Source organism: Phascolarctos cinereus, unplaced genomic scaffold, assembly GCF_003287225.1.
Source record: "Phascolarctos cinereus isolate Bilbo 61053 unplaced genomic scaffold, phaCin_HiC Scaffold_5;HRSCAF=322, whole genome shotgun sequence".
NCBI classification, from domain to species: Eukaryota; Metazoa; Chordata; class Mammalia; order Diprotodontia; family Phascolarctidae; genus Phascolarctos; species Phascolarctos cinereus.
This window is the reverse complement of record NW_027555958.1, coordinates 749,245-771,217: the sequence shown is the minus strand read 5'-3', so window position 1 is coordinate 771,217 and position 21,973 is coordinate 749,245. Positions and strand designations below refer to the sequence as shown.

Genomic DNA, 21,973 nt, shown 5'->3' with positions numbered 1-21,973 from the left:
CCATCCCACCTTCCCATGAGGCCAGCAGCGACTCCACCTGCCCCCTCATGGGCCTTTGCTGACCACAAGACAATGCTTGTTCTCTTCTGGGACATGGAAACGCAGGAGCGAGCACAAACCAAAGGAATGCATGTCCCAGGCTCTGGAGAGTGGGAAGTGAGAGTGGGAAGCGAGGAGAAAGCCCATGCGCTCCTCAAGGCATCTGAGAGACAGCCCTCGGGGCTTTGCTTGGACAATCCTAGAACCTGCTGAGCCCAGGCAGAAGCAGACCACCTCGGAGGCGGAGGGGCTCTCGGCAGCCATGCCCAAGCCGGAATCCCTTCCGCTGCATCATGACTCCAGTGGGGGACTGTCATTTCTGGAGATAATAATAACAACGGCATGCTTTGACTGGCCAGAGCCATGCAGCACAGACCAAGCTCTAGCTCAAAGGGGTTTCAGCTGCCTCCTTCTATGCAATGAGGAGCCCGGGGCTCAGAGAAGCTGCGGGATCTGCCCAGGGTGACCTGGGTAGGAGGTGGGAGTCTCCAAATGCTGTGCTCTTCCCACTGGCCATCCTGCTGTCCCAATAAATTGGGGAAGGGTCTTCCTCCACGGGGTCACACTCCCCCTTCCTGGAGCTCCCAGCGCCCAAATCTAATCCCTTCAAGTACTCGAAAGGATCTGCCGTGACCCCGAGTCTTCCCCACAGGCATAACATCCCTGGCTCCTTCCACAGACGCTGGCAGGGCAAAGCTAGAGGCGCTTCACCCTCCTTGTAGACACCTCGTTACCCCTGAAGTCCCCCTGAAATGGGGTGTTCAAAAAGGACGCCAGCCTCCAGCGGCTGGGCTGCCCTGTCAGGCGGCTGTCTCAGACTGAACTGGAGTCCACCCATTCGCTGCAACTCCTGCCTAAGGCATAAAAATGGATGCTGGGACACAGCGGCGCAGTGACTGCAGAGCTGGCGAAGAAACCACAAACAGGCCAATGGGCCACAGCAGTCACATCCACACAGCACGTCCAGCAGTGAGAAGCGGCTTCCCCTAGAACTGAACTCAACACTCAAGACAGGGTTGGTGCCCAGAGACCCAGTTCATGGGGTCCACGCTGCTGACTCGAGATGACCTTGCGTCTACTCAGACCCCCGGGGGTTCTTCCTGACTGTCCCCACTGGCCCCTGGGGCTCATTCCATGCGCCTAGACCTGTACATTCAGCTACGTGGGTGTCTTCTAACACAGTCTAGCCACGTGAACTAGATCACGACTTTAAAGAGAAACCCTCACCGGGTGAGCCACCTCTGCCTCCAAGAAGAGGGCAGATGAGCCTCGTCCTTCTGCCAGACAGATCCCTGCTAGCTCAAGGAGACCCTTCTGAGACAGACGGCTTCAAGTTCTACCCAGGCTCCTTCCACAGCCTGGTTCACCAAGGGTCTCTGGTAACACATGGAACAAGTGAGCCAAAGAAGCAGCTATGTGACTGCCAGAGGTATCATGGGCAGAGTGGAAGCTCAGGAGAGGGGCCCAGCAGGCCAGCCTGGGCCCTGAGAGGCGGGGAGTGGTCTGGTACCAAGGGTCGCTGACTTTTAGGGGGGCGGGGAGTGGTCTGGTACCAAAGGTCGCTGACTTTTAGGGGGCAGGGAGTGGTCTGGTACCAAGGGTCGCTGACTTTTAGGGGGCCGGGGAGTGGTCTGGTACCAAGGGTCGCTGACTTTTAGGGGGGCGGGGAGTGATCTGGTACCAAGGGTCACTGACTTTTAAGGAGGTAAGGCTCCACACACTGCACCCCATCAAGTGGCTCTTCACATCCCGCTTTCTTCACTTGGCACCAGTCCACGCAAGGCTTCTTCCAAGTCTCTGATTTCAACATTCGCCCTTTTCTCACAGCACAAAGATGTTCTGTTACACTTGGGGGCCACAATGATTCCAGCCAGACTCCAAGGGTCTCACTTTTGTTTCTAGTGGTTTGACATGTACCTTTTCCTTTAAACATCAGCTTCTGGAAGCCTGACCCTTCAGCTCCCTTGGGGGGCTTCGCTCTGTCCCCTCCTCCCTGTGCTGGCTGAAGGGGGTCCCAACACACCAAGTCTGGGGTAGTGGGGGGCCTGGGCACGAGTGTCTGCTCCTGGCACCTGCAGAGATGCCAGGAGGCAGAACAGCTCTGCTTTCGAAGGAAGGATGTCTGGGGCGGAGGAAATGTTTCCCATCACACCGGCGGCAGCAGCAAAGCCACACAGATACAAGCAGCATGTCCCTGCAGGATGCAGGGCAGCTTGGGCCTCAGCAGAAAGGCCAGGCCAGTGGCCTTAGGAACAAGCCCAGGCCTGGGCTCCCAGCGGGAGCTGCTGCCTGCGGGATTCACAGGCTACATCAGCAGCCACATAATCCATCAGAAATATGCTGATGGTCCTGCCTAGGGATGCTGCCTAATGGAGTTCGTACATAAAGACAAGGTAAACAGACTCTAGTTAATGGACAGTCGCCATAGCCATGACCTCACTGGCAGCCAATAGAAACCCTGTGAGCCCAGGCAGCCTTCTAAGGCCATTCCAGGGGCCGGGCTGGTCGCAGGAGCCTGGCAGGAAGGTAAGCCAGACCCTCTTCTCCCACATGTGGCTTCACCCAGGCAGGCTGTGGGAGGGGTGGGGTTTAGAGTCAGAGATTGGAGTCCAGCTCTGCCTTTACTCTGAGGGCTGCCTTAAGCCAGTTTCTCCTCCTTCCTGGGCCTCAGTTTCCTCATCTGTAAAATGGGGGGGAGGGACTAGCTGGCTTTCCACACTTGCCTACGCACTAGCTAACCTCCCATTATCCTTATCTCGCTCACTATCAGTCACGTAGACACTCACACACCTCAGGAGACTCGGCCTGGGTGTCTGGAGATGCAAGCACAGTAAATGTGTGAGAACTTCCCCTCCAAGGAGGGCTGCTGAATTGGGGGCTATGGCTGGCTGGACTTTTCTGTCTCAGCATCTACTGCCTGGTGCACCCCAGGAGACTGGCCAAGGCTCCCAAGGCTCTCAGCCAGAACCAGTGACTCACCCTCAGCTGGAAGGAGTATGAGTCACCCACCTCAGCCTATCAGACTAGGTGGGGTGGGGGTGGGGGGAGGGCTCTGCCCCAGAGGCAGGATGGGAGAATAGGAGGCTCAGGAAGCCATGAGTTCAAATCCTGCATCTGACTCATACTGCGTCTCTGGACCAGTCAGGCCCAGTCTCGGTGTCCCAGAACCCTCACTGGTTTGCACTGAGAGAGACATATCCCTTACCTGCAACTCCCCCACTGAGTCTGGGGTGTAGCTGCTCCCCAACGGGATGATTAGCATCTAATCCCTCCGGAGCCAGGGTCGGTCACCAGGGTGTGGCCTGGCAGCCACAGATGTGTACAAAAGGATCTCTACAGGCCCATGCTGACTTAGCCTGAAAATGTGGCACCCACTGTGTGGCTATTGCTTCCCAAAAGCATTTTAATCTGGTTCGCCCACTTTAATCTGAAATCTCCATCTGGGTATATGCATACAGCTGTCGCTGATACAATGCTTTAAAGGATGCTGAGCACTTACAAACTCGGTCTCCTCTGATTCTCACAACAGCCCTGGGAGGGAGGCACTATTATAATGCCTACCTCCCAGAAAAGGAAACTGAGGCAGACAGTGGCTAAGTGATTTAACCAAGGTTGCTGCTAGCTAAGTGCCTGATGCCAGATTGAAACCCAGGTCTTCCTGAGACCAGGCCCAGCAGCTAACCATTGGGCCACCTAGCACCCACCTCTGGTCTTCGAGAAGCATCCCAGTGACTTTACCAGGAAAACAGCAAAACGGGCCTATTTCACAAATGAAAAAGGACTTTTTAAAGCCACACCCTTCATGGCATCTAAAACAGCAATTTCTTTTTAACATTTATTTTTTAGACAGCAGAAGAATGTTTAAAGCTGCACAGAAGCTGCTTCCTTAGCCAGATCCCAAACACTCGGAGACCAGACCCCAGGAGCACCCCCTCTCCCCCCACTCTGGCCCATCCTTCCCAGGCTGATGGTCCAGGGAGGGCCCTTCCATCGTGCTTGAGCACCCAAGGCTTCACAGTTTGGACATTTCCTCTGGAATCCCATGAACTTTTTTCTGTGCACTTGAAAACATGATTCTGCTAGAGAATAATTTGGAACTATGCCCAAAGGGCTATAAAACTGTACACACCCTGTGACCCAGCAATAGCCCTTCTAGGGCTGCACCCCAAAGAGGTCATCAAAATGGAGAAAGGAGCTACGTGCACAAAAATACTGACAGCAGCTCTTTCTGTGGTGGCCAAGAATTGGAAATTGAGGGAGCGCCCATCAGTTGGGGAATGGCTGAACAAGCTGTGGTATATGAAAGACTTACATGAATTGACGCTGAATGAAATGAGCAGAACCAGGAAAACACTGTACACAGTAACAGCCACATTGTATCATTAACTTTGGTAGACTTAGCTCTTCCCAGCAATACAAGGATCTAAGACATCTCCCAAAGTCTCAGGATTGAAAATGCTGTTCACAATCCAGAGAAAGAACTCTAGAGTCTGAATGCAGATGGAAGCAGACTATTTCCTATTTTTTTCTTCTGTTGTGTTTTGTTTCCTCTTTCTGATGGTTCCTCCTATTGGTTCTAATTCTTCCATACAGCATCACTAATGTGAAAATATGTTTAGTAGGAACGTATATGTATAGTCTATATAAGATTGCGCACCATCTTGGGGAGGGTGGTAGGAAGGAAGGGGGAGAAAAATTTAAAACTCAAAAGCTTATGTAAGTGATTGTTGATAAATCAAAAAAATTAATAAAAACAATAAAATTTAAAAACTGTACAAAAAAACATAAAATAAGCTGGAGAAGAGGAAAAAAAAGATTCTGAGAAGGAAGTGGCCACCTCCAGTGGCCCCAGGACACCCAAGTAAGGCGAAGACCCCGCTCGATCTGCAGGGAGAGGATGACCCTTAAGAGGAAAGGTCCTTGGGGCAGCTAGGTGGCACAGTGGATAGAGCACCGGCCCTGAAGTCAGGAGTACCCGAGTTCAAATCTGGCCTCAGACCAAACACTTGACACTTACTAGCTGTGTGACTCTGGGTAAGTCACTTAACCCCAATTGCCTAAAAACTTAAATAAAATTAAATTTAAAAAAAAAAGAGGAATGGTCCTGTAGACCCCCACAGGTGACTGAGCAGCTGCACAGTGAGAAACCAAGGACTAAGAAAACGCAGAACAAAAATCGCTCATGGATTCCTCCTAACACAAGTCGGAGGTGGCGTGAGGTGTGGTAGCTAAAGAAAGATCCAAGCGGCAAAGCCTGGGGAACAAAGGGACTCCTGAACTTTGGGGCCCCCTGAGGATGGGAACCACCAGCGACTCTCCCAGCTTCAAGCTGTCCCACGCCACGGCCGGAGCCGAGGTGCTTGGAGGAGACTGCCTAGTATGCACTGAACACTGGGAACATGAAATCAAAGAGGAGATGGTCCTGGCCCTGGACGGAGGAGGGCAGGAGAGTCAGAAAGTGATGGGGTGGGGAGAGGACACACCATCCAGATGGAAACATCTCTAAGAATCTCCTCCCCACAAGAGACACGAGGAAGGGGAAAGGGCTCCCCAGACTGGCAAAGGGACACGACCAGATGCCACCAAAGGGAGGCAATATGAGGACGCAAAGACAGGATGAATCCCAGCTCGGTGTCCAAAGGAAGCCCTGCAGTGCTCCCTCCTCCTCACGGCCTCCTGGCCAGCCCTGCCTGTGCTCTGTGCTGCCTCTGGGGGAGGGGGATGGGCTACGCTTTGGTCACCTGCCTCCTCAGATGGACGGACCTAAGGGCAGACAAACTCTCCTCTGCGTTGGTGCACGGGGACCCCCACACAAGAGAGCACACGTTGGACCAGACACGTGAGCTTTTGTACGGATGGGCTGTTGTGAGGTGCCTGTGAAGCATCCCTCACTTTGACAGCCTTGGTGCAGGCTGCCTCCACTTGGCGTAAAGAGGACGGTGTCCCAGGCACAAGGACAACCAGGAGGCCCAAGTCAGAATGGCTGGGCTCAGCCAGAGAACCTCAGAAGCTGCCTTCCATTCCCCACAGAGCAAGGCAGGGGGGCCAGCCTCAGGGCGCCCTGGGGACAGGGCTCCCTGGCTACTCAGGGCCCCAGCCTCATGGTTTTCTTCCAACAATGCTACCCCCCCCAACAATGGTCATCCCCACTTTGTTTTTAAAGACAAGTTTTCTGAGGCTCAATGAAGTCCCAGGCACTAATCTGAGAAGGGCCCCCAGAGGCCATCTGGCCCAGCCCCGTTCATTCTACAGCAAGGAAGCCAAGGTCGTTTCCTGGGAGCTGCGCCAGGTCACCCACTGTGTCGCTCGGTGACTCTGGATGACCACATCAGACGCTCCCCCTCCAACAACTGTGCCCCAACTGCAGAGAAAGAACACGGCCACAGACGGGCCTCTGAATCCCGGCCACCTGCCAAACCCCCTGAGGGCAGGGCCTGCACTGGGACCCAACACACAGCAGGCACCAGGCTGACTGAATGGCCTCCAACCACACAAGGGTCAGCAATTCTACAAGAACACCAGGGACAGCAAAGCCAAGTAAGGGAGGCCCGGAGTCCAACCAGCCCAGCGTCCAGCAGCAGAGAAGACCTAGGCAATATGGCAGCACCTCAAGGGATCAGAGGCAGAATGAGGAGCAAGAGGAGGTAATGAGACCCCAGGGGCAGCAGGGAATCCAATCGGAGGAAAAATCTCCTAGGAACTGAAGCTGCCCCAAAGTGGCAGGCACTGAGTGCGAGCCCAGGGGATTCACAGTGGGGACCTTGCATGTCCCTTCCATCTCTGCACCCTCCTCCACTGGTGGCTTCGCCCAACGGGTGTAATATCAAAACGCTGTGGTCAGGGGGGGCCATGAAGTATGACTTCTAATATAGGGTCCTAAGGCTTGGGGGAAATAAACACATTTCCTACAGATTACATTCCCCCAGACAATTCCTGGGGCTCAACCTTGGGCTGAAGCCCTAGATAATGTCCTTTCACAACTCCCTGACTCAGTTTCCTTCTCTGTAAAATAAAGGTCAAGACTCAGTGATCACTGAGACCCTCCCACCTCAAGCAGCAGAGGGTCCCAGGCCTCTGCCTGCCTTCTGTTCTCCTTCTCATACCTGCTCTCCATGAGAACCCTCCAAGCCAACCATTCCCAGCCTTGAATCCCTCCTCTGGATCCCCCTCCTCCCCACGGCTGGCCATTTCATTAGCTCCTCTCTCAAGGATGCCTCAGTAGCTGGCGGCACCATGCCTGTCCTCGAGGTCACCACACCCTCCTTCCCCATTTCCCCTCCTGGGACTGGACCAGAGCAGGAGCACAAGCAGATGGCCTGACCTCACAGACAAACACCCCCAAAAAGACAAGACACTTCTCTCTTCACAGGGAAGGAAGACGTTTCCGAAAACGGTCCTCGGGGCCAGGGCGGCTCACAGCACTGGCACGCTCATGCCCACGTGGTATTAGAAAGTCCTGTTGAGGTACCGCTCAGTTTGGGGCAGGACCTGCTGGTCCTCCTTCCCAGCCCAGGCTCCTGGGTCTCATCTAAGAAGTCTTAACGTCCAACGAAGCCACCAGGGGATGTGACCCCAGCACTGGCGATCCCAAAGATGGCACCAGGAGAGCTCACCGAAGGGGCTGCATCCTCAACGCCCCGTCGGAAGCCAGCGGTGCCCAAGCCAGCAGGAGGCAACGCCTCTCATGGTTGCTCACAGCTAGGAAGAAACCCAAGAAAAACTCCAAACCCCTTATTTGTTTTATGTTCTGGATAAAAATAAAAGTCACAAATGCAAGAAAAAAACACACTGATCCGAGGTCAACTGTGGGGTCTGAGAATCTCCTCAAGACACAAAAAAGGTCTCATGAACTAAAACAAGTGAAATGAATTCAGCTCTAACTCAGGCTCTCTCTCTATCCAAGCCTGAACTCTGTCCTGGCCCCACCCTCGGCCACTGCACCTCTCCAAGCAGCCGGCCCTGCGGCACCTCCAATGCAGCGCCCCCAAAGCAGAGCTCATCCCCCTTCCAGCCCCCGACCTGCCTGTGCTCCTAACTCCCTAATGACCGTGCTGTGCAAACCTGGGTGTCTTCCTCACCACTCCCACGTCTCATTGACCTGGCTTCCCCAGGATCTCTTGTGAGGCCGCCATCCTGGGCCTCCAGCCTCTCCTTTTTCTCACCCCCAAAGCCCAGGTTTCCAAAAGTCACTCCCCTGCGGCCTTCCCGGCCTCTAGGATAACAATCCACGTGCTGCTCTGGCTTTTAAAGCCAGACCTTTCTGGTTTCCTTCACACTCTGGATGGCCGAGCCAGAAAGGCCCCGCTGCAGGAGATGTCACATCTGTCCACGCAGGGCAGTCGTGATGCTCGGGACGAAGACCTCCTCGCCTTCCCCACTGCCTTCCATGGGCAGCTCAGGACTGGGAGCCCTAACCGGCCTCCTCCCATTCCCTCATGGGGCCTATGTCGTCTGTGCCTCCCACCCAGGAGGTTTTCTCCTTGAGAACAAAGACTTCCTCTTAGGTACCCCCAGCCCTCATCGAATGAAGGAAGGAAGGATGCCGGTCACCATCTAGAAATATCTCCAGAGAATACAGAAATGTTTAATGGGGCAGTTGAATCTGAGAGGTAACAAAGAAAAGCGAACCAGGCCGTTTCTCCACTGGGAAATTATCTGGGAGAAATGCAGACAAGATGGTAGCTCTGGAGCCTGGGCCAGAAAGAAAACAGAGCGATTCCGCTGAAGAGGAGCCAGCCTGAGACGGAAGCATTGACCCGAGAGTCACCTTTCTGTGCAGCCGAGACAGACGTGGTAGACACAGGAAGCCACCATTCCCTACACACAAGACTGTCTTCATGTCCACACTGTGGGAATGTGGCACATTCACAGTCGTCGCCGATCAGCTTTCCAGCAGAAACCCGCATTCTCTTAAAGACCAAAGAGGCGGACATGATGACAAGGTTTGCGCAACACTTACACACGCTTTGTTTTGTTGTCCTTATAACAATTCTGCCAGGCAGTCAGTCAGTAAACATTTACTAAGCACTATGCTAAGCACCCTCAGGAAGCTTCCAGTCTAGCCAGGGAGACAGCATGCAAACACATATGGACAAAAGAGAGCTTGTCCCCTCTGAGGGAGGGCACCAGAAGGGAGAGCCAGGTGAACTTGAGACAGGGCTCTGCACTGGAAGCTGCAGGAGACTTCAGAGGCTCCCTGGCTGCACAGATGGGGAAACTGAGGCCAGAGAAAGTTACTTTCCCAGGTGACCCCAGGAGTGACTGTCACATGTACCACTGAACCCCAAGAGCCAGGGACTTCCTTCTCATTGGAGCACGTGGCCTTCTAGCACCACTGACTTCCAGGCAGTTTCTAGACCCCATCCAATAAAGCTTCTACTTTATACCAAGGACTGAGTAATTTATGGAACCCCACTTCAGGGCAACGTGTGAGTCACAAAATCAACAGAAATGTCCCCAGAAGGCTAGGAAGACAAAAGATATAATCTTTTCTTTGGAACAAACCTAGGTCACCATTTAAAAAAAAAAAAGAACTGTGCAGGTTAGGAAGAGACACATACAGATGAAAGCCCAGAGCAATGAGAGAGGGTAAGTGGACACAAGGATGTAGCAGGTTCCTGGCCAGTCAGGGCCACCACTCAGGAACTCAGCAGAGAGCGAAGGGTCTGGCTCTTGTCTCCTGAGCCGTCCTGGGGTACAGGGGCAGGGACGGCCAGAGAACAGCTGCCCAAGCAGCTTGCCATCAGATGGGAAAGGACAGAACACCACCGGCTAATGGGGAGTTGATAACAAAGATTAACAAGGCGCTGCCCTGACGAATCCAAGTCCCAAGGCCCGCCTGAGCTTCAGGGCTGATTGACCATGCCGAGGGAAGGACAGGGAGAGCACAAGATGCCCTCCAGGGCTGGCAAAGGCAAGGACCAGCGCCGTGCTCAGAGAGCCGAGCCTGTGGGCAATCAATGCAGAAAGGCACAGGCTGCAAGCGCCACGTTTTTACTTCCAGCTTATGATGCAATAAAAGAAAGACCGACTAACAGGAAACGTGCTAGGGAAAGGTGCACACCGACAGCCCGAGAACTGACTTCTTGCTTCTCAAAACGTTTTTTTAACCCAGGCATTACTCAACAGCAGACTATATTACAGACACAACCACGTAAACATAACACATCAACGTTTCTGGGCCCATGCCAAGGCCGTGCTCAGAGGCAAACGGACGTTCCTGAATGCTTATGGGAACAAAAAGGGGAGAATTAAAGAGCTGGATCTCCACTTAAAGCAATTGGAAAAGGAACAAAACGAAGAAAATGTTTAAAAGAAATCAATAAAACAAAAAACAACTGAGTTGACAAGGGCTGATTTTTAAAAGACTCATGCAATTGATAAACCATTAACAAGAAAAAAATTAAACTGCGCTCCCTCAGAAATGAGAATGGAAATCAAGCCTAAGGAAGCAAAAGCTCCCGACCGGCCCTGGGACCCGAGGTCCTCGTGCCACGCCCACTAAGGGAGGTTGGCTAGCTGGTGACTCTAAGGGTGTCGAGAGGGGAGGGGATAGCTTCTGACTTGTGACTGAATGGAGGCTGGGCTGCACAAATCATCCATGGCTGCGGCTGTGGTTTATCTTGTTCTGGAAGAGGACCACAGTCTCAGAGGAGCTCACCACCACCACCTCACTGCACTCTGGGACAGGTTCATGGTTAGGAAGCTCCTCCTCACCCCTAGCGTGTCGGGATCTCTGCACAGCTCCCCCTACTACGAGCAGCCCTTCTGGCTGGGTCACGGTCATGGCTGATCCTCCCTGAGGCCATCTCTTCTCCAGGGGGCCTCCCCAGGTCAGCTAAAGATCCACAGGACCTTTGGTTTTCTCTGGGGGATGGAAGGAACGCTCTCTCCCCACAGATCCAGAGTGGGCAAGGTGGCCAACTCCTACAAAGGTTCCCAAAGGACATAGAGAAAGGAGGATGCAGTGAGTCCATTCTGAACCCAACCCTCCTAATGTCAAACAGTAATCGGCAGAGAATGAGGACCTGGCGCTAGATGGCCCAGAAACACTGCACTGGTCTGACAGTCCTGGAGAGTGAGGATCAGGACTGGAGTCACTGCCCGCCCCTACCACCGGTCATGTGGACCCAGCCATGCGATCCTTTCCCAGCCTTCTCCACTTCGGAGCCCATTAAAGGCCTCCGTGTTTGACCGCTGAAGAGGCCGGAGGGTACATGGAAAAGGGCAGCTTCTGGTGGTGAGAGGCCTGGGACCCAGGTTCCTCGGTGACCCTGAACAAGTCTGGCTGTTGATTTTCCACCCTGCTGTGTTGCATTCTTTCTGCTCTTAGGGGGATGAGTAGGGGTGACAGGCAGGAGGCTGGAAAACCCAGCCGAGGTCCAGGGCTCAGCCCGGCCATGTCCTGTGGGCATCGATGCCGCATTGGGAAGCCAATGCAGAGGGGAGAAGGTTCTGGAGCGGCCTCTTTGGCTCCTTTCTCCAAGGACCAAGGCCGTGGAGGGGATGGTACCCCAGTTTGGGGGAGCATATCTGTGCTTTGGGTACTGTGCTATCTTTTCAGGAAACACTTCCTTGGAAAAGCTAATTGGTGTGAACTGGAGAGATGATTTTGGGGAGAACATGCAAGAACAGGGGCTCAAGCTATGAATGCTAGAAAAAGACCCCCCCCAGGGGGCCCACAGAGCAGGGGTGGGGGAGGATCAGTCCAGAGTCTCGCTATGCAGCAATGACATTTCATTAACTAGGGGCCGTGCAGAACAGTGGGCAGAGAGCCGTCTGGAGCTGGGGTGACCTGGCTCCCAGCTCCACCTCTGACGCGTACGAACTGAGACCCTGGGTGAGTCACTCAAACCTTTCAGGCAACCCGACCCTCTCAGGACTGTAAGTGACAAATTCCGTTAGTGGGAGTTTTCTGATGATCACAAATAATCAGTCTAAAAATAAGAATAATCACTAACACTGACGTGGCCCCTAAAGTCTCAGACACGACGATCTCTTCTCCTCACAACAGCCTTGTAAGGTAGGTGCTACAGGCAGTGTGGTCCCCTTGTTAAAAGTGGGCAAACTGAGGCTCAGAGCTCAAAAGCCTTATCATGCCCTGATCACACAAGCTAAGTCAGGGGTTAGAGGCAGGATCTGAACTCAGGGCTTCCTTATTCCACCCACCCTCCTGCAATGCCCCTTACTAATCAGAGAACAGTGCATAAACACAGCAAAGACCCACAGCTGTACAACAGCCACCCGACAGGCACAGACAGGATTTGAAGGCTAAAACTGCAACAGAAAAATAAAAGGAATCGTGAGAATGGAGTGTGCATGATTCTATCAACTCAACTGAAAACTCAGAGAGTGTATTCTACAGAGATAGAAAGGACCCGGCAAGCAGAACGTGAAATGCAGGAAGCTTCAATGACCCAATCGCAGAAAAGGAAAATACCAAGGACAGAGAGGCGAAGAGCAGGATTCCAGACAGACCGGGACGACTCTTCCATCAAACTGGTCAAGAAAAATAAGTCCCTCCATTACACCAATTATTCATAAGACCCGAGGAAAAAATCATCTACCAAATACCCTGGATAAGGCAAAGGCACGTCTAACACCCAAACCCCAGAGAAGGATAAAGTAAAGAAAAATGACACCACACTGTCATTAGAGGACAGCAATTCAAAAATGCTTAATGAAATCTCAATTAAAAAAAAGGATGCACGCGAGTGCATGTATATGTGTGTGCGTACACACATATGTATACACGTGCACACATGTACATGGGATTTAAACTAGACATGCAAAGATGGCTCAACATATGGAAAACAACAAGACAATACTGAATCTGTGCTTCAAAACACTGCCAAGGACAAGCACAGAATGATCTTTCTGGATGTGATAAGAAGCGTCTATCTTATATAACAAATAGCTAACATTTACATGGCGCTTCAATGTCTACAAAGGGCTTTATGTATTATCTTATCTGACCCTCACAACAGCCCTGTGAAGCAGGTGGGATTCTTATCCCCATTCTGCAGATGAGGAAACTAAGGCTGAGTGAGGTGAAGTGACTTGGCCAGAGTCACGCTGGCAGGATTTGAACTCGGGTCTTCCTGACTCTGGGTCTAGCAATATATTATTTTGGTTGCAGTAGATGAAGAAAGTCCAGCCTCACACGGACCTGTAGCTGGACCTTATGATCTCAGGGAGCGTAGGAACTCATCCTAGAGATCAGCAAAGAAGTTAATTGAGATGAGTAGCTTTAGCAGAGAAGCAGAATACAAAAATAAACTGACCATGTCAACAGCATTTCTATAAGACATCAGTCAAACAAAGGAGGAAGTCAGGAAAGGTCTAAAAGAGAGAAATTGGAATAGTTCTGTGGAGGCCATCCGTAGATGGGTGTAGACAGGACAGGAGGCACTCCTTAAAGAGAGGAGGGTCACTCAGAGTTCCCCAGGGGGCTGGAAGCTCATACTCACGTGCTAATAAATAACCAGACCACTGACACTGACCTAGTGTGAGCCCAGAGGGCCCCTCTCCCAAGGGAAGGCCTTCCAAAGCAGGAAATGACAAAATGCACTTGGAGGAAAAGAGATCTGGAATCTCCAGGGAAACGTTTATTTTCAGTCAGCATGAAGGGGCAAATCACAACAGGATTGCCTGCCTCAAATCCTACAATAAACGGGGAGACCCCAAACGATTTCTTGCAGCTGAAGTGACTGCCCGGCGGCTCACCTGCTCATTAGCGCACCGAGACCCTGCAGAACGGCCAGGCGGCAGCCAGGCTCACACAAGGCTCCTCCACCACACACCACACTAAGCTCTGGATGAAGAGGGGATGTCAGGTCACCCACAGAGGTCACCAGAAAAGCAGGAACATCCCGCTGCGGCCTTTATCCCAAGGAGGTCAAGGAAAGGTCCCAGAGGCACCAAGACGTTCCTCCTGATACTTCTGTGGTGGCAAAGCAGCGGAAGACAGGAAGGTTCCCATCGATGGGGGCGGCGGGTGAACAGACTGTGGTCCGTGAACGTCAGGCCACATTCCTGTGGATGTGATGATCAGAGAGAGGCCGCGGAGGGACGGGCAGTGGTACCAAGCAAAGTCCACAAAGACGGTAAAACAGCCATGGCGATCCACTCTCCCTCTTGGCAGAGGGAGAGCCTGCAGATGACATCAGACTGGGGGAGAGGGCTACGCTGGAAAATAGGGGAGGTACAAAAACAAAAATGGCCTGCTCTGGTCAGCGGCTCTCCAGCTCAAGACCCTTCCATGGCTGCCGCTCACCTCTAGGCTCAAACAGAAGTCCTTATTGCACCATGTGCATACACACACACACACACACACGCGCGCGCGGGCGCGCACACACTCCATGCTCCACCCAAACTGGCCTCCCTGCTGTCCCTTACCAGATCCTCCTTCCACCTCCATGTTCCCGTTTTCTCCCCCACCCCCTCCAGGAAGTCCACCCTGATTCCGCAGACCCCACAAGCTCCATGAGGGTGGGCGCTGTTTCACGGTGCCTTTGCATCCCAGACTGAGCACCTAACACGCAGTGTCTGAGGGCACCCAGTCCAACCCACAGTGAGAAGGGAAATCCCAGCCCCAATGCTGCTGACCTCACAACCTCCCAAAGCTGCCTGCTCCACCTGGGACAGCTCCTTGGGGCCCCTCAGGCTCCTGGTCCTGGCCCCACCAGAAACAGAAAGCGGCTCTCACACCTGGCTAGTCCCTTGGCCTCAAAGCCACCCCTTCCCACGTCTTTCATCTCTAGCTCCTCCAATTAACACCCTACAGCGGGGCTGACAGCACTTGTCTCTGGGGCAGGCGGATGAGTCTGACACCGCACCAGAAAGACCCATGTGGTTCCAGCCCCTTGGGGACAGACTTCTCGCCCCCTGCTGCTCCAAGGAAAGGTGCCTTCCCCTCCGACGCCCTCGCCCCGCTCTAGAAACCACAGGAAACCAGAGGCTGGTCCCGCGGGGCAGAGGGGCGGAAGCCAGCTGTCGGTGGCCCAGAAAAGGCCTCGACAAGCCCCAGCGGGTCAGTGCCTCCTTGGAAGGCCCTGCTCCATGTGGGATGGTCAGCCAGTGAGGATGCCCAAGTCGCACCTGGATCACCTCTGGGAGAAAGACTGCCTGCCTTGCAAAGGGACCCACCGGCCTCCCCAGCACAGACACTCCCCCACCCCCACATGCACACGGCTCAAGGCCTCGAACACCGCACAGAGGGTCCGGGTGATTTAGGGCCGCCCACCTGCGGCCTCTCCAGGGCTTGCCAGATCACAGCTGCTGCTTCTCTTTTACAGGACTCGTTCTTGGCACTGGCCTTGGGCACACATTCCAGGCCGGATGAGGACGCTCCCTCCCCAGGACCCTGGAGGCAGGACACAGACCGTCAAAGCTAGATAAAACCTTCCCATCCGTGAGGGAGGAAGGGAGGGCTTATGGTCCATCACCACCTCCTCAGCCCACATCCCTGTCCTGGACTCTGGGGCCATGGGCGCTGGGAGTGGCACCCCTTTTTGGGCCACCACTGGATGACCCCGGCTTGTGTCCGGTGCTTGGGAAGGGGAAGGAAGGAAGGGCCAACACTTATTCACTCAACAAGCACTAGAAGAGAGCACTGACAATGAGTCCAAGGATCTGGGTTCAAATCCTGCTTCTGACCCTCACCCCTGACCTTCACAGGCCTGTTTCCTCCTCACAAAGTAAGGGGCTCAGATTGGAGGAGCTCCCAGATCTCTTCTGGCTCCAGGGAGATACCCTGCAAAGAGGATACACTGCCTGCCCCGCCCCCAGCCCCTCGTTTTCCAATCTGGCCCCCCCTTTCAAGGATAGAGGCCAAGGGTCATCCCTAAACGAGGGAGGGAGAAGTCAGAATCTCGGGCCAAGTCAGGCCCTCCTGCCAAAGGCCACATCAGGGATGGCTCGGCAGACAGGCAGTGTCTCTCACACTGGGGGCCTCCTATTAATAGGCTCCCGGACATGCAGGAGCCTGCCAGAAATCTGTGTGCTCCTGTCAAGAAAAGCCCATTATCTGAACTCGCAGAGATAAACTGCGGACGATTTATTGGCCTTTTCTAAAGGATTCACTATGTGGAGACTTAAATGAGCTCCCAGGGATTTAACTGTCTGATCACAGATCTGCCTTCGATGGAGGGAGGGAGAGAGGGAAGGAGAAAAGGGACAGAAGAAAGAGGGGGAGGGAAAGAAGAGAGGGAAAGAAGGAAGGAAGAAGGGAAGAAAAGAAAGAGGAGGAAGAAGAAAGGGAGGGGGGAAAGGAAGGAGGGAAGGAGAAAAGGAAGGACAGAAGAAAGAGAGGGAAGGAAGAAGGGAAGAAAGAGGGGGAAGGTAGAAGAGAGGGAAGGGGAAAAGAAGGAGGGAAGGAGAAAAGGAAGGACAGAAGAAAGAGGGGGAGGGAAAGAAGAGAGGGAAAGAAGGAAGGAAGAAGGGAAGAAAAGAAAGAGGGGGAAGGAAGGAGGGGAGAACCTGGTGAGAGTCTGGGAGGCCAAGCCCCTCGGCACTCATGTGCCAAGTGCTCCTGCCAAGGTAAACAAGAAAAAACACAGGGATTTTGTTACCACGACACCCCCTTCCCAGGACCCCTGGAGATGGGCAGCATCGCTGAGCCCAAGCACAGGGTCACCAGCCAGGGTGGGAGGACAGGCAGGGCCTGGGGCTGCTGATCCCCCTTTCTGCTTCCTCAGGTCCACGGCCAAGGGAAAGAGGCCCCCCCACCAAGGCGGAAGCCACTCAGCCAGTCACCTCCTGCGCACTCGCCAGCCCCACCCACAACACACAGAAAGCAGGGGCTTCTCTGGAGCCACAGCGGCCCCTAAAAGGCCTGTCTGATCACGAGGGTAAAGGAAGTGGTGTGCGTGAAGAGTTTGGGAAACACCATGTGGCCAGGTTGGGAAGGGATGATCAGGCAGGAGGTTCTGCAAAGTGCTGGGTACGGTGGCAGGAGCCCAGACCTCGCTCCACAGCCCAGCAGGAATTAGGAGCCTGTGTCCCTGGGAACGCCACCTCATCATGGGCCTCCCTCTCCTCCGAGGGGTCCCTGTTGTCGGGGGGCTACCCTCGCCCATCCTCTATGGAGGATGCCGGTCCTCTGCTCATTTGAGAAGGCAAAGGTGCCTGGGTGAAGGACCTTCCGGCCCTGGGAACCAGGAGCTGAGAAACAGGAGCCGAGCCTCTCTCTGCCCCCACCCTGGGGGATGGCCAGAGCGCTCCTGTCCAGCTGGGACATACCAAGTACCTAGAACGTTCTGCAACTCATCACGTCTTTGAAGAAGAGGGGCTGTCGACGTCCAAGCTGGAATGGGCCTCAGCCAAGGAGCCAAGACAAATGTTTAAATTCAGAAGCAGACAAAGTGAAGCACAACCAAGCCATCTGCCATGCTCTCCCCAGCGGGAGCGATCACAGAGATCTCTCCCGCTCTCAGAGACAGAATGAGAGCCCTCTTCCTGGGAGGCTGCAGAAGAGGCCCCCACGAGGTCGCCTGGGAGAGCTGGGGAGGACCACCACAGCCACCTGTTTCCTTTCTCCACAAATGGAGTTTCTGAACCCCTCCTGCTCCCCTCGGCCTGAGGCCTCATCAGAGCAGGCCTCTGACCAGGAAGAACAAGGTCTGAGGGGGTCCACCCTGACCCTCCGCAGCATCCCACCCATAGTCAATGCATTTAATACTGTTAAGAGTCAAACTCAACTCAAGAAACCTGCTTCAGGAGGCTCACATTCCCTAAGCCATGGGGGAGGTAGCTATCAGCTTGGCCACCAGGTGATGGTTGGGGCCCAACTGCCCCCAAGGACCAGCAGCTGGGTAGCAGCTGGCTCCTGGCCAGGCCCACACAGAAGAGGCCGCGGCCCAGACCCCAGCCAGGAATCACTGCAGGAGAGGTCAGCAGTCCAGCGACCCCTCAACAGTGCCCTGAAATCTTGCCGATGACTCGGGCGGGATGCCCCCAGGATGGCTCAGCCCTAGCACTGGGTGGGAGCAGGTCCTGAGCTGCCCATCTCAGCCTGCCAAGATGTCTCTTATAGGCCAGCAGTTCTCCAGATGCCCACGCACATGGGATGAGGGACCAGGCACCGCAGCCCCACAAGACTTTGGGGCAAGTCTCCCGCTTTCTGGGTCAAAGCCTACAGGAGACTTGAGCACAGGAAACATGTGGGGGACGGGGTCACTCCAGGGGAGCCAAGAAGGCCCTACCCCTCTGGCCACCCTTCTCCCACACACACACCCTAGTCCACTCCCACCACAGCTGCTCTCAGCTGCCCCTGCAGTCAGATGCCTGGAGCCAGGGCACTCGGTGAGATCCGAGGGCCCCAGACCTGGAGCTGGGAGGCCTCAGGGGTCACGTCCAGTCCCCTCCCCTTACTGAGATAGCAAGGAGGCCCCAGAGCTCCCGAGGGCCGGACAGGTGGTAGGGCAGCAGCATTTATTAGGCACCTACTGTGCAGACATGGAAAAAGAATGGCGGGCCCTGACAAAGTCATCTAAATGCCTGCAAAAGAGGTGCTGTCGATGGCGAGGAGGCCCAAGCGCGCAGGAAGACCCGAGTGTGAATCCCACCTCAGACGCTGCCTGGGTGACCCTGGCCAAGTCCTTTACCTTCCTGTGCCTCAGTTTCAATCTCTGTAACAGGGAGGGAGGGGTTGACTCAAAGGTCTCCGAGTGAGAGACAGAGAGAGACAGACAGGGACAGAGGGAGGAGGAGGTTGAGAGAGACAAAGTCCGAGTGGAGGAGGAGGGAGGGCAAGTGTGAGTGCACATTTATCAAGCACTAGGTGGCGCCGGGCACCCAGCTAGTCCCAGGAATACAAACAGAACCTGGATTTATTACATGCCCGTCCCATGCTGGGCACCATGAGGGGGAGAAGGGCACCCGCATGAAAAACGGCGCCGTCCCTGAGCTCAGCGACTCCCTCACGCTCTCCTCCATCCTGCAGGCATGCTCCCGGAGGCCGCGCTCCAGGAGGCCTGGCCAGAGAACAGGAGCGTCTGTCCCCCAAAGAAGGAAGGCTCACAGGAGCCCAAAGCACCAGATACCGTGGGCTTCCTCGTTTCCCAACGTGATCCAGGAGATGGGGGATTGTTTAAAGGGGAGTCTTTAGACTTTATGCACCAAAATAAAACATATTAATTAAGGCGACTTGTTAGAAGCATAAGCTGTCACAGTACAGCAGAAAGTCAGTGGGACACCAATGACGGGAAGACGCTCTGGCCTGGCCCTGGCTTGGGTTCCCAGAATGGCCCCAGGCCCCCTGCCCTGGGAAGAAGCGCTTCCCCCCATTGACACACCATCTAGACCCGCTGATGAGAGGGAGCAAAGGCAGCCTCTGTGCCCAAGCAGGAGAATTCACACCTGGGAAAAGTCTGTCACTGCAGAGAGAGAGAGAGAGAGAGAGAGAGAGAGAGAGAGAGAGAGAGAGAGAGAGAGAGAGAGAGAGAGAGAGAGAGAGAGAGAGAGAGAGAGAGAGAGAGAGAGAAGGTCTGTCTTAGCCCTAGGGCGGCAGCTGCTTCCCCAGTTTCTGGCCCACAGTCGAGTAGCTGATCAGAAGGGGATTGCAGGGATCTCTCTGCTGGTACAGGATTCCCCTGCTTTGCCCGTACATGGATCTGGGTCACAGTTCTGGGTGTCAGTCCTAGAGCGAGGAGGGGTGCTGGCGTGGTGGAGCTTGTAGTGGTAGTGCAGAGAAAATCCTCCTCACAGTTCCAAGACAGAAAAGAGTGCTTGTGGTCACTCAGACCAGAGCACAGGCCAGGAAAGGAGTAAACACCTCACCCCTTATTATACCACCTTGGAAGAACTGAAAATTTACAGGTCCCTAGAAGTGTTTCTGAAAACAGCTACACAAAACCCCTGAAGCTTGGGACAGTACATTCTCCACACTGGAAGCAGACCCCTACCTTAAGAAAGAGTTTAAAATTCAAGTAATTGGCTCAGATCATGAACAAAGGCACAAAAAGTCAGACCATAAAATCTTTTTTTTAGTGACAAAGAAAATCCAAACATACAACCAGAAGAAGACATCAAAGTTAAAGCTCCTACAATCTAAAGCCAAGAAAAATATGAATCAGTCCCAGGCCATGGAAGAGCTCAAAAAGGAGTCTGAGAGACAAGCAAGAGAAGTAGAGGAAAAACTGGGAAGAGAAATGAGTGGTACAAGAAAATCATAAAAAACAAGGCAACAGCTTGCTAAAGGAGACCCAAAAATATACGGAAGGAAATAACACCTTAAAAAATAGCGTAGCCCAAATAGCAAAAGAGGTCCAAAAAGCCAGTGATGAGAAGAATCCCTTAAAAAGCAAAATTGGCCAAATGGGAAAGGAAGTCTCAAAGCTTACTGAAGAAAATACTTCCTTAAAAATTACAATGCAGCAATTGGAAGCTAGTGACTTTATGAGAAATCAAGACACTGTAAAACAAATCCAAAAGAATGAAAAAATAAAAAACAATGTGAAATAACTCATTAGAAAAACAACTGACCTGGAAAACAGATCCAGGAAAGAGAATTTAAAAATTACTGGACTATCTGAAAGCCATGATCAAAAAGAGAGCCTAGACATCATCTTTCAAGAAATTATCAAGGAAAACTGCTGATATTAGAGAGGGCAAAATAGAAATTGAAAGAATCCACAATCTCCTCCTGAAAGAGATCCCCAAAGGAAAACTCCTAGGAATATTGTAGCCAAATTCCAGAGTTCCCAGGTCAAGGAGAAAATATTACAAGCAGCCAGAAAAACAATTCAAGTATGTGGAAACACAATCAGGATAACACAAGATTTAGCAGCTTCTACATTAAAGGGCAGGGCATGGAATATAATATTCAGAGGGCAAAGGAGATAGGATTACAACCAAGAATCACCTACCCAGCAAAACTGAGTATAATCCTTCAGGGGAAAAAATGGTCATTCAGTGAAATAGAGGACTTTCAAGCATTCTTGATGAAAAGACCAGAGCTGAATAGAAAATTTGACTTTCAAATACAAGACTCAAGTGAACATGAAGAGGTAAACAGGAAAGAGAAATCATAAGAGACTTATTAAGGTTGAACTGTTTACATTCCTGCATGGAAAGATGATTTTAACTCATGAGACCTTTGTCAGTATTAGGGTAGTTGGAGGGAAAAATTATATGTATGATAGATAGATAGATAGATAGATAGAGGGCATGAGAGTTGAAGATGAAGGGGTCATATCTGGAGAATAAAATTAAGGGGTGAGAGAGGATTATACTGGAGAAGGAGAAAGGGAGAGGTAGAATGGGGTAAATTATCTCACAAAACAGACAAGAAAAGGCTTTTACAGTGGAGGGGTGGGGAAGGTGAGAGGGAATGAGTGAATCTTATTCTCATAGGATTTGGCTTAAGGAGGGAATAACATACACATTCAATTGGGTATGGAAATCTGTCTTACCCTACAGGAAAATAGGGGGAGAAGGGGACAAGAGAGAGGGGATGATAGAAGGAGGGCAGATTGGGAGGGGTAATCAGAAGCAAACTTCTGAGGAGGGACAGGGTCAAAAAAGAGAATAGAATAAATGGGGGGGGATAGGATTAAGGGAAATAGAGTTAGTTTTTCACAACATGTACTACTATGGAAGTGTTTTGCATACTACACATGTACAACCTATATTGAGTTGCTTGCCTTTTCAATGAGGGTGGGTGGGGGGAGGAAGGGAGAAAATTTGGAACCCAAAGTTTTAAAAACACATGTTTAAAAAAATGTTTTCACATGCAACTAGGAAATAAGAAATACAGGCAATGGGGTATAGAAATCTATCCTGCCCTACAGGAAAATAGAAGGGGAGGGGGATAAGAGAAGGGGGAGAGATAGAAGGAGGCAGACTAGGGGAAGGGATATAGAATGCATGCCATCTTGGGGTGGGGGGAGGGATGAGATGGGAGAAAATTTGGAACTCAAAGTCTTATGGAAGT

At 52.8% G+C, this 21,973-nt stretch overlaps 1 protein-coding gene across 6 annotated transcripts in view; it reads right to left on the bottom strand.

Moving 5' to 3' along the window:
• The window catches only part of SLX9 (SLX9 ribosome biogenesis factor), a 59,435-nt gene that overhangs the window by 15,255 nt on the left and 22,207 nt on the right, over nucleotides 1-21,973 (bottom strand). Inside the window, exons 1-2 of one of the 6 annotated variants that reach the window (XM_078154581.1) lie at nucleotides 14,647-15,044; nucleotides 13,765-14,221 (exon numbers count right to left, since the gene is read on the bottom strand). The exons of 4 other annotated variants lie outside the window; for them this stretch is intronic. The gene's annotated coding sequence lies outside the window, so the exon portion shown is untranslated. Of the gene's footprint in view, nucleotides 1-13,764; nucleotides 14,222-14,646; nucleotides 15,045-21,973 lie in introns of those variants that run through there. One more of the 6 variants, XM_020973379.2, reaches the window with a different exon arrangement.